Raw genomic sequence first — 15,362 nt, forward strand, 5'->3', positions numbered from 1 at the left:
ACTTCCATGGTTTTCTCAAGCCCAACTAGTATCTTTAAAGTCATGATTCTGAACTCTAGGTCTGACATCGTACTAATGTCAGTATTGAGTAGGTCTCTGGCAGATGGTACTATCTTTTGTTCTTTTTGTTGGGGTGATTTTTTCCATCTTGTCATTTTGTCCAGAGGAGAATAGATGAATGAGAGAATAAAATGCTAACAGGGTAACAATGTCCTAAGAAAAATATACTCTAAACAAATCAGAAAAGACCTGAATCCAGGGGAAAAGAAATGGAAAGAAAGAAAAAAGAAAGAGAAAAAAAAAGATAAAAACAAATAAAAACATAGCAAAACAAAAAATTAAATATGATCAAATATGTTCAGGCTGGTGCATAGATCAGTGCCACATGCTAGATTTTGTGTGTATTTTGGTGTCTGTTAGAAGAAAGTGCCTCCCAATATTTTAAAGAAAGAAAGACTTATATATGTACAAAATAACGGTTGATACAATGAAGGGATGGAATATGACTGTAAAGATGAAAATTATTAAAAGTTTTATAAAAGGAATTGATAGGAAGTTTTCTGAAAAAAGAAAGAAGAGGATTTAAAAGAAAGAAAGAAAGAAAGAAAGAAAGAAAGAAAGAAAGAAAGAAAGAAAGAAAGAAAGAAAGAAAGAAAAAAAAAAGGAGAGAATGTGATCAGGCAGGAGTCTAGAAAAAAGCCATATACTAGAGATTTAGGGTATATTTTGATCTGTTATAAGAAACTGTATCTCAAAATTTTAAAGAGAGAACAACTTATATATATATGCTAAAAATAAGGGTAACTACTATGAAAGGAGAGAATATGACTCTAAAAATGAAAAATAAAAATGTTTTTTTAAAAAGGGGATTGTAAAGATGTTGGATGAAAAAGGGAAAAAGAAAATTTCAAAAAAAAAAAAGACAGTTAAAAAAATTAACCTTGAAAGACTAAAGAAATATGGGAAAAAAGCCATGAATTTTATGTGTTGTATTCCCCTAGCGCTGGAGTTCTGCCATTCTCATTGATCGGTAAACTTGGTCTTGGCTTGCTGGCTGTTCTTGCTGATCTTCTGGGGGAGGGGCCTGTTGCCGTGGTTACCAAATGTCTTTCCGAGGTGGAATTGCCCCTCCCTTGTCCGTCCAGGCTAAGTTATCATCTCGGGGTTTGCTCTTGGGACCTTTTGTTCCCTGCAAACTTTCGGTACAGCCTTGGAGGATGAGAATGAAAATGGTGGCCTCCCAATATGCCCCAGAGGAGCTAAGAACTCAGGGCCCCGCTCCTCAGTGTGCCCCCAGAGAAAAGCAATCAATCATTCCTGTCTCCCTGGTCTCCGGCCTCACTCTGTGCTCACCCAGCCTGTGACCAAGCCTTTCTATCTCTGGCACCCACTCAGTGGGGAGTCTCCAAACCCAGCAGATCCCCACAGCATGCTCTTGCGCTGCTCCTCCCAGGGGAGGAAGAGGAGTCTCCCCGGATCTGCCGCTTGTTGTGTCCCTGCTGGAGGAGCAGTGGCCTGACTGTTCCCGATCACAGTTTATGGCAACCCCAAGCTGAGAGCCCGCTCCTCGGCTCTGTCTTTGCAGCCGGCTTCCCCGCTCCGATACCTGGGAGCTCTGCCGCACTCAGGCACCCCCGGTCTTTCTGTGACACCAAGGGTCCTGAGACCACACTGTCCCGCGAGGGTTCCACCCCCAGCTTAGCCACTGGAGCGATGTCCCTCAGTGGAGCCAACTTCTAAAAGTTCTGATTTTGTGTTCCATGGCTCTATCACTTGCCAGAAGTGGCCGAGGGAGGCCCCCTCCCCCGTCATCTATCCTCCCGAATATCGCCTCGGATTCACTTCTCCGCACGTCCTACCTTCCAGAAAGTGGTCGCTTTTCTCTTCAGAGTTGTTGCTATTCTTTTCTTCGATCTCCTGTTGCGTTCGTAGGTGTTCAGAATGGTTTGATCCCTATCCAGCTGAATTCCTGAGATCAGATGAAATCCAGGTCTCCTACTCCTCTGCCATCCTGCTCCGCCCCCTAAAATACTGTTGCTTCTAAAAATTATTAATAATTGAACAGCCTCATTTTCTCTAATTACTATAGTGACTAAAACAAAGACTATCAGATATATTGTTTAATACAAAGTAAGTGACAATATTCTTCAAATATAGCTTTTGTTAGCACTAGGAAGATCTCAAGAATTGGAATTTTTATACTTAAATATTTTTCTGTGATGAAATTAATGGTATTTACTTAGCAAAGAAAATATGTATGTATAGACTGAGGTGGGGCTGTGTGAAGGAAGGTCAAAGTCATGGCAGAAATGATCCTAACACTTTTGATAGCTTGGATGATGGAAATTTCCCCAGTAATAATTAAAATAACAAAAGTTAAACACCAACATAAATTTACGCTATTTCAAAGTAATATTATAAGCAATACATAAGTTACTACTACAATTTGATTGATATATTTTAACCTTTCTTTTCAAACCTAAAAATAATTTCAATTTATGAAATATAAAATTACTGCTACTAGGCATTGGTCAAAATGTGTCAATCAGTTAAGATGTAGCATTTGGGTGAGCTTTCTATTAGCCTATAATTGTGTCTTAAATATCATTGATAGGAAATTATTAGAGATTTTCTTCTCTAAAGAAAGGAAGAAAGATCTTTACTAAATGTTAAAAATTAAAGTGACAGATGCTATGATAGGCGCTTAACATAAGAGAAAGCAAATGCCAGATGATTTAGATTGACAATTGCCAAATATGTGGCACCATTGAAAACTTTTGAGGGAACAACCCCAAAGAAAGATGATCAAGCCCACAAGTTATACTTTAAACTTACCACATCTAATTTTGTACTGATATTGAGCAATTAGTTCCTTTGCTTTTTTACTCTCCCCTTCTTGACAACTATTTCACACCTTCTCTTTCTTCAAACTTCTACTCTTCCTCTGTGCACCTTCTTAATTTATAACTTTGCTCATACTTCACTGAAAAAAATGTAGTAATTAGGGAACTCCACGTATTCTCAGCACTCGATGACGCACCTACTAGTATCCATACCTTTATTTTCTGCTTCCAGATCTGCTACAATATGTTAACTGTTCATTTTCCTATCTCAGTCAGGTCCTTTCAAATATAGATATAATATATATATTTGTCCTGAAGGAAACAGGAAACCACTGGGAAATTTGGAACAGAGATGTGGAATGACTTGCATTTTATAAGAATAATTCTTTTTATGAGTGTGAAGAATAGGGTAGAATCTGAAACACCAGTTAAAAAGCTATTGACATAAATCCATATGGCCAAAATAAATATATATATTTTACATATATATATATATATATATATATATATATATATATTCGTTCTTTTTCTTTTACTGGAGGTCATCAGTCTCACAAATCTTCCGTTACTTTTCTACATCATTTATTTTCCTCTTAACTGAATCATTCCCATTAGCGTATACTTTTTTATTTTTTTTAAAGATTTTATTTATTTATTCGACAGAGAGAGACACAGCGAGAGAGGGAACACAAGCAGGGGGAGTGGGAGAGGGAGAAGCAGGCTTCCCGTTGAGCAGGGAGCCCGATGCGGGGCTCGATCCCAGGACCCTGGGATCATGACCTGAGCCAAAGGCAGAGATGCTTAACAACTGAGCCACACAGGCGCCCCCCCATTAGCATATAAAGACATGTTTGTTCTACCATTTTAATAACACCTGATTTCATTTGTCTTCTAGATGCCACCCCTTTTCTCTCTGCCCCCGCTCGATTAAAAATTCTTGAAAGAACTGGCTCTATCTGATGTCTACAATGCTTCTTTTTACCTTCTCTTGTCTAATCCATCTTTATCCATATGGTTTCACCAAAACTGTTCCTGTCAAGTTCATCAAAGACCATTATATGCCACATAAATCAACCCACTCATTTTATACACTTTCCCCATTTTACTTCTAGCACACCACACTGTTCTGTCTCACCTTTTCAGTTTCTTCCCAACCTGTTATGATTGGAAAATTCCAGGGTTTAGTACTCATTCTTCTGTTTTTTTGCCCTGTCCTCTGGGGATTTCATCCTGCTTCTAAGATTTAAATATTATCTATGTGTTGATTTCCCCAAAATTATATCTCCAAGCCCTGGCCTATCTCCCAACTTCTGAAATCTTATACCACAAAACATGTTTTGCATAGAAACTTGGAGGTAAAATTAACATCTCAAAATTAAAATGTCTAAAGCTGAACTTCTTATGTTACAACATCCTGACCTCAAACTCAATCTGTCGTCTTCCCCTTCATAAGCAATGATAACTTTAGCCTCCCAGTTGCTCAGTTGCAAAACTTGAAACCATTCTGTATACCTATCTTTCCCAACACATATATGAATTATTTTCAAGGTTCACAAATCACCTCAACTATGATATCTCAGTCTATGCAATATGGATCTACCTTTAAACCCTCTCTAACCTTATCTCCTTCCTCTCTTCCAGAGTCCCTCTACCATAGCGACACTGATTCTGCTGATTCTAGAACACAGCAGGCATTATCCTGCCATATAATCTTTGTTCTGTTTCCTCCACCTGGAATGTTCTTTCTCCATATAACCTTTTCTCCAGCTTCACCTCCTTGACCTTTTTACTCAAATACCACTTTCTTAATGATGCCAACCCAACTACCTTGGATTTTACTCTCTCAGTTCACTTGTGCTATTTATGCTAATTTTTCCATAACATTTATAACCTTATAGTTTGTTAGATAACAAATGATTTTATATTTATACTGTATTATTTATTACACTATTTTTACTCTCTGCCTTTCCAGAATGTTGAACACAGAGATCGTTTGAAGTTTTTTTCACTAATAGATTCTAAGGGCACAGAAGAGTGTTTGCACATTCATAAATAATTACTGGATGTATGAATAAGTAAATAACTGGATTTATATAATATGGAAATGTATTCACCTGCTACATTATAAAGCATATACAAACATGTATATAAAAAGGATGAGATAAGAAATAAGTACCTGTATTAGACATTTTAACTTTATAACACAGTGGGCCATTGTGAATGCCTATGGGTGAGGTAATACTTACAAAGAAAGGATAATAGAAAAAAATATTTTTAATTTTAAATATTTTAACATTGCAGTGTCAAACTGAGCTTGGCGTACTTACATTTACTCATTTTTGGACTTTGATAAAATCTGTATCATTAAGAAATAAGTATATCAAGTAAATGAGCTATAGTATTTCTAAATATATTAGGTATTTAATGTAGTGTAAGAAATACACTGCCAATTACATTCCAAATTTATTATGAGTGTGTATTAATACCTTCATTATTAAAAATTAAAGTCTTATTGTTTGAAGATCAAAATGCAATGTAAATATTCTAGACTTTGAGCTCGATGGTGTGGATTCTAAATCTAATTTCACCACTAAGTACATTAGAAAGACAGAGTGGGACAAAATATTTGTTTTCTCCACTTGAGATTCTTCACATACATAATTTGGAAAATTCAGTTATAGGGCCATCTAAGTTTCTTTCCAGCTCTGAGAATATATGACTTCCTCAAATAAAAAAAAAATAATTTTAAGTATTGTAAAATGGTCCGAAAGTTGATGAGATGTCCAAGTTATATGGACTCTTGTATAATAGTTTCCCAGATATTTCTGCCTAAACTTTTATATACAATAGTCAGTGTGTTGAAGAAGAAGAAAAAAAGAGTAAATTTTATAATTAAAATCACAACAGGGGCACTTGGGTGGCTCAGTTGGTTAAGTGTCTGCCTTTGGCTCAGGTCATGGTCCCAGGGTCCTGGGATCATCCCACATCGGGCTCCCCGCTCCCCCCAAACTCGTGCTCTCTCTATAGCTCTCTCCCTCATAAATAAATAAAATCTTTTTTTTTTAAGTCTTCCTCATTCTTTTTTTTTTAAGATTTTTTTTTTTATTTATCCATTCGTGAGAGACAGAGAGAGAGATGCAGAGGCAGAGGGAGAAGCAGGCTCTCTGTGGAGCAGAGAGCCTGATGTGGGACTCGATCCCAGGACCCTGGGATCATGACCTGAGCCAAAGGCAGACGCTTAACCGACTGAACCACACAGGTGTCCCATAAATAAATAAAATCTTAAAAAGAAGAAAAAAAAAGACAAAACTCTTAATTATAGAGAACTGATGGCTACGAGAGGGTAGGGGGGCTGGGAGGTTGGGTGAAACAGCTGATGAGGATTAAAGGGAGCACTTGCTGTGATGAGCACCAGGTGATGTATGGAAGTGTCAAATCACTATATTTTACACTTGAAACTAATATTATACTGTGTTAACTGGAATTTAAATAAAAACTATTTTTAGTGTCAACAAGCAACATATAGCATGTTTAATATTTACTTTATATTATGTTTAATATAGAAGCAAAAACATTATCCCAACCGAATGTCATACTTTCTATACTGTTTTCTATTTTTACAATTTACTAAAATATTAACAGGAAAACGGTGATGTTAAACAATACTATCAATAGCTCTACAAGTGCAATGGAAAACATGATTTTAAGAAGAAATTAGTTGTTAAGATTACTGTATACTTTTCCATATGATCTCTAGTCTGGCTTCATTTTTATTATATCCTAGAACAAGCTGCTTATGCTCACTGTAGATATAAAGCAGTGCTTAATACCACATCATAAGGCAGCTCACAGTATAAGCAAGGACATCTCTTAATAGTACCAGGCATACTTATGAACTGTGGTACTCAAGTGGTTTTGTTAGCAAAGCATTGCCACCTCATTTATTTTTACAGCAAATGGAAGCCTCATTTTTCACGGTTTGGTAGTTGCAATCAAATATACTAATAATTTCAAATGCAATCATTTCTATACAGCAAATTTTATTTTAGAACATAAGATGGAATCGTTAGTTCTATTGATGGGCAGACAGCTTCTCCAGCAGCAGTTTGCCCCAATCTCTTCTTGCTGTTTTCAAATTAATTTAAAATAATATTTTTAGTAAAATTTAGGAAGTTTGATTTTATGTAAGAATTAAATATGATTTCCAAATGTATGAAAATGAAAAATTATAAATGTTCTTTCTTAGAGCTTCGGAACCGTGTCATTTATTTTCCTGTATTTTTGGTAAATGAAAGCATTTCTACATAGGAAAATGAAAACATTAAAAAATTTTATGATTGGGCGCCTGGGTGGCTCAGTTGGTTAAGCAACTGCCTTCAGCTCAGGTCATGATTCCGGAGTCCTGGGATCGAGTCCCACATTGGGCTCCCTCTGGTCCTCCCCCCTCTCATGTACTCTCTCTCTCTCATTCTCGCTCTCTCAAATGATTAAATAAATCTTTAAAAAAAATTTATGATTAACATGTCAAAATAAATTATAAATAAGAGATCTGTGAAAACAATATCCTTTATAAAACAGGATACGGATGCTGAGAAATTATAATACCCTGTGTATAAATTTAACTTTTTCAAATAGGTTACTTCATATACCACTTTTAAATCACATATTCAAAAGTAGTGATGACAATTTGACATGTACATATTTCTATTTATCTCTGAATCAGAACATATGAAATAAAATAAACCTAATTCTAAATATCTAACTCATGATTTCCCAAATATTAGTGTTTGTCTAAAGAATTCTTTATTGAAGTTCAATAAAATTTTATAGAAAAAATCATTAAGTTATTTTGCCTATGAAATTGCAACAATAACAATGTTAATGACTCATTTAAGTCTTTGTATAAAAGAGTTTAATGCTTTTCAAAATTTTCCTAGGTATAAACAAATGAAACTTGACGAAAATTAAACTAGCAACCCTGCAAGAATCTATAACAATAAGACAACGATAGAAATGATAAACACATTTTTGTCATGTGAGAAACAGCAAGGCGTGCTACATAAAAGATGTAGAATAAACTTGGAAGTCTAGTGGACAATGACACAATTACTACTAATTATGGTAATATTTTTATTTTAAATGTATTATAAACATACATTATAAATTATAATTATAACTTAGAATTATAATTTACATATTTATGCTCCATTTTTTCACTGTTTTATACACAGTAACACATTATTCTCACAACTCTATCAAGAAAATATCATTATTATCCACTGTTAATGTATGAAGTTTCAGAGGGAAAATAACATACCACATGATATATGATGAAACCAGGATTTGTGTGCACTTGACAGTCACCACAGACTATCATTTTAATTGTGAAACAAAGAATCCTATATGGTAATTTTAAAAATTGGTTTTTTGTTTTGTTTTTGTTTTTGTTTTTTTACACAGACCATGAGGACAGATGGTAAATGAAAAGTTGAGGAAACTCCCTCCTAACCTGCTGATACCATGATCCCATGTCATTTTTCAGAAGCATAGACATAAGGCAAAGGGAATGTGTCTGTGACATATAGACAATATATACCTTTTCAAACTTTTATTTATAGTTAACTTATAGTGTAATATTGTTTTCGGGAGTAGAATTTAGTGATTCATTACTTACATATAACACCCGTGCTCATCACAATGCCCTCCTTAATACTCATCACCCATTTAACCCATCACCCGTCCACCTTCCCTCCATCAACCCCCAGTTTATTCTCTAGTTAAGAGTCTCTTATGGTTTGCTTCCCTTTCTTTTATTGCCCCTCCCCTATGTTCATGTTTTGTTTCTTAAATTCCAAATATGAGTGAAATCATATGCTATTTGTCCTTCTCTGACTTATTTTGAAAAAAAAATGTAATATACCTTTGATTTTGCCCATCCTGGGAGGGACCTTGGGCACACATCCTGTTATCTTTATGAAATGTCAATGAAGAACCACACCCATGGGATGAGGTAATGTCACTACATGTCTTATTGAAAATGCTGAGCCTGCGTACATTGCTCCTTTTTCAAAGGTGAGAAAATTGAAAAACACCCAGGATTAAATAAATCAGATAATCTGTGTCCCTGCTTAATACACTTCCTGTCAGGATGTGGTCAATTCACCAACATACAGTAACAAATATAAACCACAATGACCCTTCAGTATTTTGACTTCTTGAAGATTATATAGAAAAGCTTGAATTATCCAGTTATGATTGAGAAGACACCTTTAGTATTAATATGTTGACTAGTACAATAATGCCACTGGTATACTAGTTCTCTTTACTTTTCTATTCTACTATATTCCCCAAATATGGACTCTCCAAGATATAAAGAATCAACAGTACTATGAATGTAATGAATCTTGCTTCTTTTATACAAATTCATAGTAACACATTTAAGGCACATAATATAGCATTATCCATACATATGAAAACAATTTCTAATGAATTGCAAATGACCTTAGATAACTTCACAATATACACTAAAACTATCTTATCTAGTAATAAATATTATCAAGGCTTCAACTATTATCTTAAAAACCTGTTTAAAATTAAACATTCCTTTTATGGATTTTAAGTTTTAAAATGTAATGGAATGTGGAATATAAGTGTCTGAAAGTGTTGGCTTGTTGGTTTAGAACACTTGTGTGGGTTTTTTTTGGAGGGGGGTTCTTTTTGTTGTTTTTTTTTTTACTGGACACTTAGAACTCATACTTGAGCAGCCTTGAAGATGTCTTCTGTTTTTATTTTCAAATGAAGAAATGGGTTAATTAGAAAGAAAGGGGGAAGGCATTCACATATTTCAAGATTGTGACTTAATCCTCTATCCTTATTACTTCTTGAAACTTGTTCTTTCTTCCTGGTTCACTTCATCTTTTTAACTCCTTCACTTGGAAATAATACCCAGTATCAGCACGAACTCTTGAAATATCAAATTCTTATATTGTGTCACCATGGTTATAAATCATAATTACATTAACAGCTTCTGCAAAAGGGTAGAAACCTTGGTAGGTTTTGAACGTAAGCCAACACCATACTTTGAGTGAGCTTATATGGTGATGAAAGCTGAATCATAATCATACTTTCCAAAAACCCACTAAATGTAGTGTTTAGTATGCCTACAATCATAAAATGCAGGTGATTTAAGAAAGCTACAATTTGAGAATCTTGATTTATTCATAGGGCTTGATGTAGCTCTTCCTAAGGAACATTCATCATTCTGCCATATTAAAAGAAGGAAGTCCTACCACTTGTGACAACATGGATGGACCTCAAGGGCATTATACTAAGTGAAATAAGTCAGACAATGAAAGATAAATACTATATGATCTTACCTATGTATGATATCTTAAACATAGATTTATTAGTAACATTGATAAAGTCACTTATCTGATGGTGTATACTTTAATATATCCTATTCCTAAATGCTATTTAGGCTACTCTGGCCCATTTTGTTCTTTAGTTTTTATTCTGTTTATTTCTGGGGTATTTATTCTGTTCCACTGATCTATGTGTCTATTTTTGTGCCAGTATCATACTGCTTTGATTACTACAGATTTGTAGCATATCCTGAAATCTTATATTATGGTACCTCAAGCTTTGTTCTTATTTCTCAGGATTTCTTTGGCTATTCTGATCTTTTGTGGTTCCATATAAATTTCAGTATTATTTGTTCTAGTTTTGTGAAAAATGCTCTCAGTATTTTGATAGGGGTTGCATTGAATCTATGCATTGCTTTGGGCAATATAGACATTTTAACAATATTAATTCTTCCAATCCATAGCAAGAAATATCTATTTGTGTGTGTCATCTTTAAGAAACAGAATAGAGGTCCCAAAAATAAACCCAAGAGAATATGTTTAATTACTCTATGACAACTGAGGCAAGAATATACAATAGAGAAAAGACAGTTATTCAATAAATGGTGCTGAAAAAATAGGACCAGCTACACGTAAAGAATGAAACTGGACCTCTTACTAACACCATACACAAAAATAAACTCAAAATGGATTAAAGACCTAAGTGTGAGACCTGAAACTGTAAAAATTCTAAGAGAGAGCAGAGGCAGTAATTACTCTGATCTCAGCTGTAGCAACATTTTTCTAGGTATGTTATCTGAGACAAGGGAACAAAGGCAAAAATAAACTATTGGGATTACATCAAAATATAAAGCTTTTGTATAGCAAAACAAAAAGGCAACCTATTGAATGGGAGAAAGTATTTGCAAATGATATACCCAATAAGGGGTTAATATCCAAAATATATAAATAACTTCTGCAACTCAACACCAAAAAAAACTAAAAAAATCCAATTAAAAATTAGGCAGAGGACCTGAATGAACATTTCTCCAAAGAAGACATACAGATGGCCAACACACACATGAGAAAATGCTCAACATCTCTCATCATCAGAGAAATGCAAATCAAAACCACAATGAGCTATGACCTTACACCATTTAGAATGCCTAAAATCAAAATGACAAGAGATAACAAGTTTTGGTGCAGATGTGGAGGAAAAGGAATCCTGTGCACTGTTGGTGGGAATGTAATTTGGTACAACCACTGTGGAAAACAGCATAGAGTTTATTCAAAAAAATATTAAAAATAGAAATACCATATGCTCCAATAATTCCACTATTGAGTATTTAACCAATGAAAACAAAAATACTAATTTGAAAAGATATATACATTCTTATATCTATTGCAGCATTATTTATAATAGCGAAGATACAGAAGCAACCTATGTTGGATAAGACAAATATTATATATACATATTATATACATACATACACACATACACACAATGGAATATTATGAGATTGTGCCATTTTGGACAACATGGATGGACCTAGAAGGTATTATGCTAAGTAAAACAAGTCAGAACAACAGATACCATATAATTCCATTCATAAGCAGAATCTTAAAAAAAAAAAAAAAACTTAAAAAAAACAAACAAAAAACAAAAGCAGAATCAGACATAAAAATACATGGAACTGATGGTTGCCAGACAGTAGAGGAGTCGGGGGTTGGGCAAGGTGTGAAGGGGAGTGGGAGATAATAGGCTTCTAGTTACTGAATGAATAAGTCTTGGGAAAGGCACAGCATAAGGAATACAGTCAAGGATATTGTAATAATGATGTAACAGGACAGATGGTATTTGTGGTAAAGATAGCTTAATGTATAAACTTGTCAAATCACAAAGTTGTATACCTGAAACTAATGTAACATTGTGTATCAACTATACTCAATTTTTTTTGTTTCTCAGCAAGGCCTGAGTTACTGGAATATTTTTTCCCCTTGTGAGAGCAGATATTATTTCAGCAAAGAAAAAGGAAAAAGGAAATTGTTACCCTTCTTTAATTACTTGGAAAATATTTTAATGATGAATATTAAAATCACAGCCTATATATGTTATATATTGTATATGAAAAATGTATTTTCTTAGATTATTGGTTTGACTAAAAAGTAAAAAAAAAAGAAAATCTTAAGAGTGAGAATACTTCAGAGCTAGATGTACAGATTCTTACATTTCTTTACTACTGCCCATTGTTCCCTAAATTGATTCATTAAATTTTAAAGGGGAACATTTAGCTTAATTTTAAAATCATGATCTCAAAGTAATCAAGATTCTTCCAATTTAGAAAGGCAAGTTATAATTTATAATAGCATTAAACTTATGTTCTGCTTGACTTCTTTGAGCAACCTCAGCAGTTAAAGTTTTGATAAACTCTGTATGCCTTTAGAAGAGTCATTTTACCTTCTCTGAGGTAGTAAATAATGGATTAGTAATGTATAATGTGTTCCTGAAAGCGAGTACTGCCTTGTTTAACACTATATGTCAGTTATAATGATGCTGAAATAGAACTCAGTGTGAAAGGAACATTGGGGAAGGTACTGCTGTGTAATGTGAATGAATTTGTATAATTGCACAATTGCCTCATTTTTTAATTCAATTATGTGTTACCTGTATCTCAAAAAGATAGCCAAGCATATGACATTTTGGGTTGATACTTTTTGATACTCTGAAATATAGATAATGTTATAAGTTTGAATTAGATAACATTAAAAAACCTTACTTTTTTTTAAATGAAGACTAAGATTTCTAGGGAATCATATGGTGCTAGACTCTGCATCTGATGTAAATATATTCTTAAATGCTTATAATAAAGCTTTTGAATAATCTGATTGTGAGCAGTTTTAAAATTTTCTTAGCACAGAAATTCTGATAACATGTAAAATTCAGCTTAAAGTAGCAAATGAATTAAAATATGTTTGATATAACTTGCCAACATCCTAAAATCAGATTCAGACAGTGTTTGAATTAATGTGAAATGTCACCTCACCAACGGAGAAATCATAGCTCAATTGCCTTACAAACCAGGTAGGCTCTTAGAACACAATTCCTATCACAGATTATTTTTCATATTAGAGAAAAGAAAAAGAGAGCACCTTGTGAGCTCTCATCCGTTGATTTTGTTACACTAAAGTGAATCTTAAAAAGTGAATCTTGGGATGCCTGGTTGGCTCAGTCAGTTAAGCATCTGCCTTCTGCTCGCTCAGGTCATGATCTCAGGGTTCTGGGATGGCTCCCAGGTCAGCGGGGAGCCTGCTTCTCCCTCTGCCCCTCCCCCTGCTTGTACACAGCAGAAGCTCTGTTCCTGACAAAATCTTTAAAAAAAAAAGTGAATCTTGATATATTCTAGGAAATATTTGAATTATCAAATGAGATGACCTCATATTCATTAACATGTGTATGTATTGCCAAATGTTTCTAGACTTGAGTGTATTAAGAAGCTAACTAGCACAAAAAATGCTGCAAGTAATCTGTTTTTTTTTTTTCTCCATAAAATCAGGCTTTTCTGTGTGATTTAATATTTCTTTAAACATGACACTTCATGTTAAAGATGCCCCGTTATTACAATTTCAAATTTACTATACAAAATTGACTTATTTTTAGAAGCAAACATATTTTAGGATTTTTGTTAAACGCTGTAGATATCTTAATGTCTAAATGTATCCACTAGGTGTGTATCTAAATATTTTGGATTTAAATTCACTATGAATTGAGGACATTCACAGCAATGTGTATACCAGAGTTGTTCAGATATATAAGCACAGTTTTCTCAAATACTCTAGTTAATTATTACTATATTTCCCACAAATAATTTTGAATAAAGGAGTATCCATTAGGAGTTTATGTGATTCCACTGTACATTTCAGAAAAATCAGTGGCAATAATAATAATAGCTATAATAATACTAATACCACCAGCTAATGGCCATTGGCATTTTCACTGTGTCAGGGTAATGTGAAAACTGTATTACATCAACCAGTTCATGACTGAAACATAATTTTATGTAAAAAATATAGTTAATGCTTCCATTTTTAACAATGAGAAATAGTGGCTCATTTTCTCATAAAAATGAGAAAAAATGGAAATAGAATTTGCCAGGGTTTTTGGCAGAAAAGGATTAACTCAGGTTTGTTTACTCAAACCTTGCTCATTCCAAAGATGGCTTGGTCAATTTCTAAAACATAAACTTTGAGCCCTTGGAACATTTCGCCTAATAAGAGTTTTCTGTTATGTCTGAGACCATATTGTAACCATTTGACAAGTTTATCCTAAAATTTGACTTATGGTGAACAAATGTTTTCTTTCTGTGAGGTTAGACTGGAATCTGAGTAGCTGAGGTCAGTCACATGGGCACTGCATGCTTACATGACTGACTCACAATCAAAACCCTGGACACCAAGGCACAAGCAAGCTTTCCTGGTTGAGAATGTTCACATGTGTTCTCATAGCACTGCTGGGAGTAATAAGAACATCTCTTACCAGCAAATCCACTGGGACACCTGGAAGCTTGTACCAAGTGTTTCCTAGATTTCACCTCATGAAACATTCCCCTTTATTTATTGTCACTATAATAAACCAAAATTTTCTCTATTTCATATTATATTCTATTTGCAGATCATGGAATTGTATATCTAAAAAATCCTAAAGACTTCATCAAAAAACTGTTATATCTTGATGTAATCTATGGTGATTAACATAACAACAAAAATTAAAAAAAACCCTGTTATGTCTAATTAATAAATTTCTTAAGTTGCCAGATACAAAATTAACATACAGAAATCAGTAGCATTTCTGTACTGATGCTACCGTTGTTACTAACAACAAATTAACTTGAAATTTAAAGGAAACAATCCCATTTACAATAGTGTCAAAAACAGTAAAATTCTTAGGAATAAATTTAACCAAGAAGGTGAAAATCTCTACAATAAAAACTATACAACACTGATGAAAAGAATCAAAGACACAAATAAATGGAAAGATATCCCATATTCATTGGGATTGGAAGAATTAGTATGGTTAAAATATCCATACTACCCAAAGTCATCGCTAGATTCAATAACTATAAAGATTTCAATGGCATTATTTTTTTAAAGTAGAAAAACCACTAGTAAAATTTATATGGAA

General features: G+C 33.9%; 2 long non-coding RNA genes across 2 annotated transcripts in view; both read right to left on the reverse strand.

The window, feature by feature from the left end:
* LOC141372492 (uncharacterized) overlaps positions 1 to 15,362 on the reverse strand; it is a 151,949-nt gene that overhangs the window by 50,442 nt on the left and 86,145 nt on the right. The gene's annotated exons all lie outside the window — the stretch shown is intronic.
* Positions 2,842 to 4,500, reverse strand: LOC112825951 (uncharacterized). The gene is made up of 3 exons (XR_003208818.2): positions 4,462 to 4,500; positions 3,979 to 4,079; positions 2,842 to 2,983 (listed from the first exon to the last, which is right to left on the reverse strand). It is a non-coding gene; the product is annotated as an uncharacterized lncRNA (long non-coding RNA).

The sequence above is a fragment of the Callorhinus ursinus genome, unplaced genomic scaffold (assembly GCF_003265705.2).
Source record: "Callorhinus ursinus isolate GAN/ISIS: 27379988/994484 unplaced genomic scaffold, GSC_fseal_2.0 scaffold4, whole genome shotgun sequence".
Classification (NCBI taxonomy): domain Eukaryota; kingdom Metazoa; phylum Chordata; class Mammalia; order Carnivora; family Otariidae; genus Callorhinus; species Callorhinus ursinus.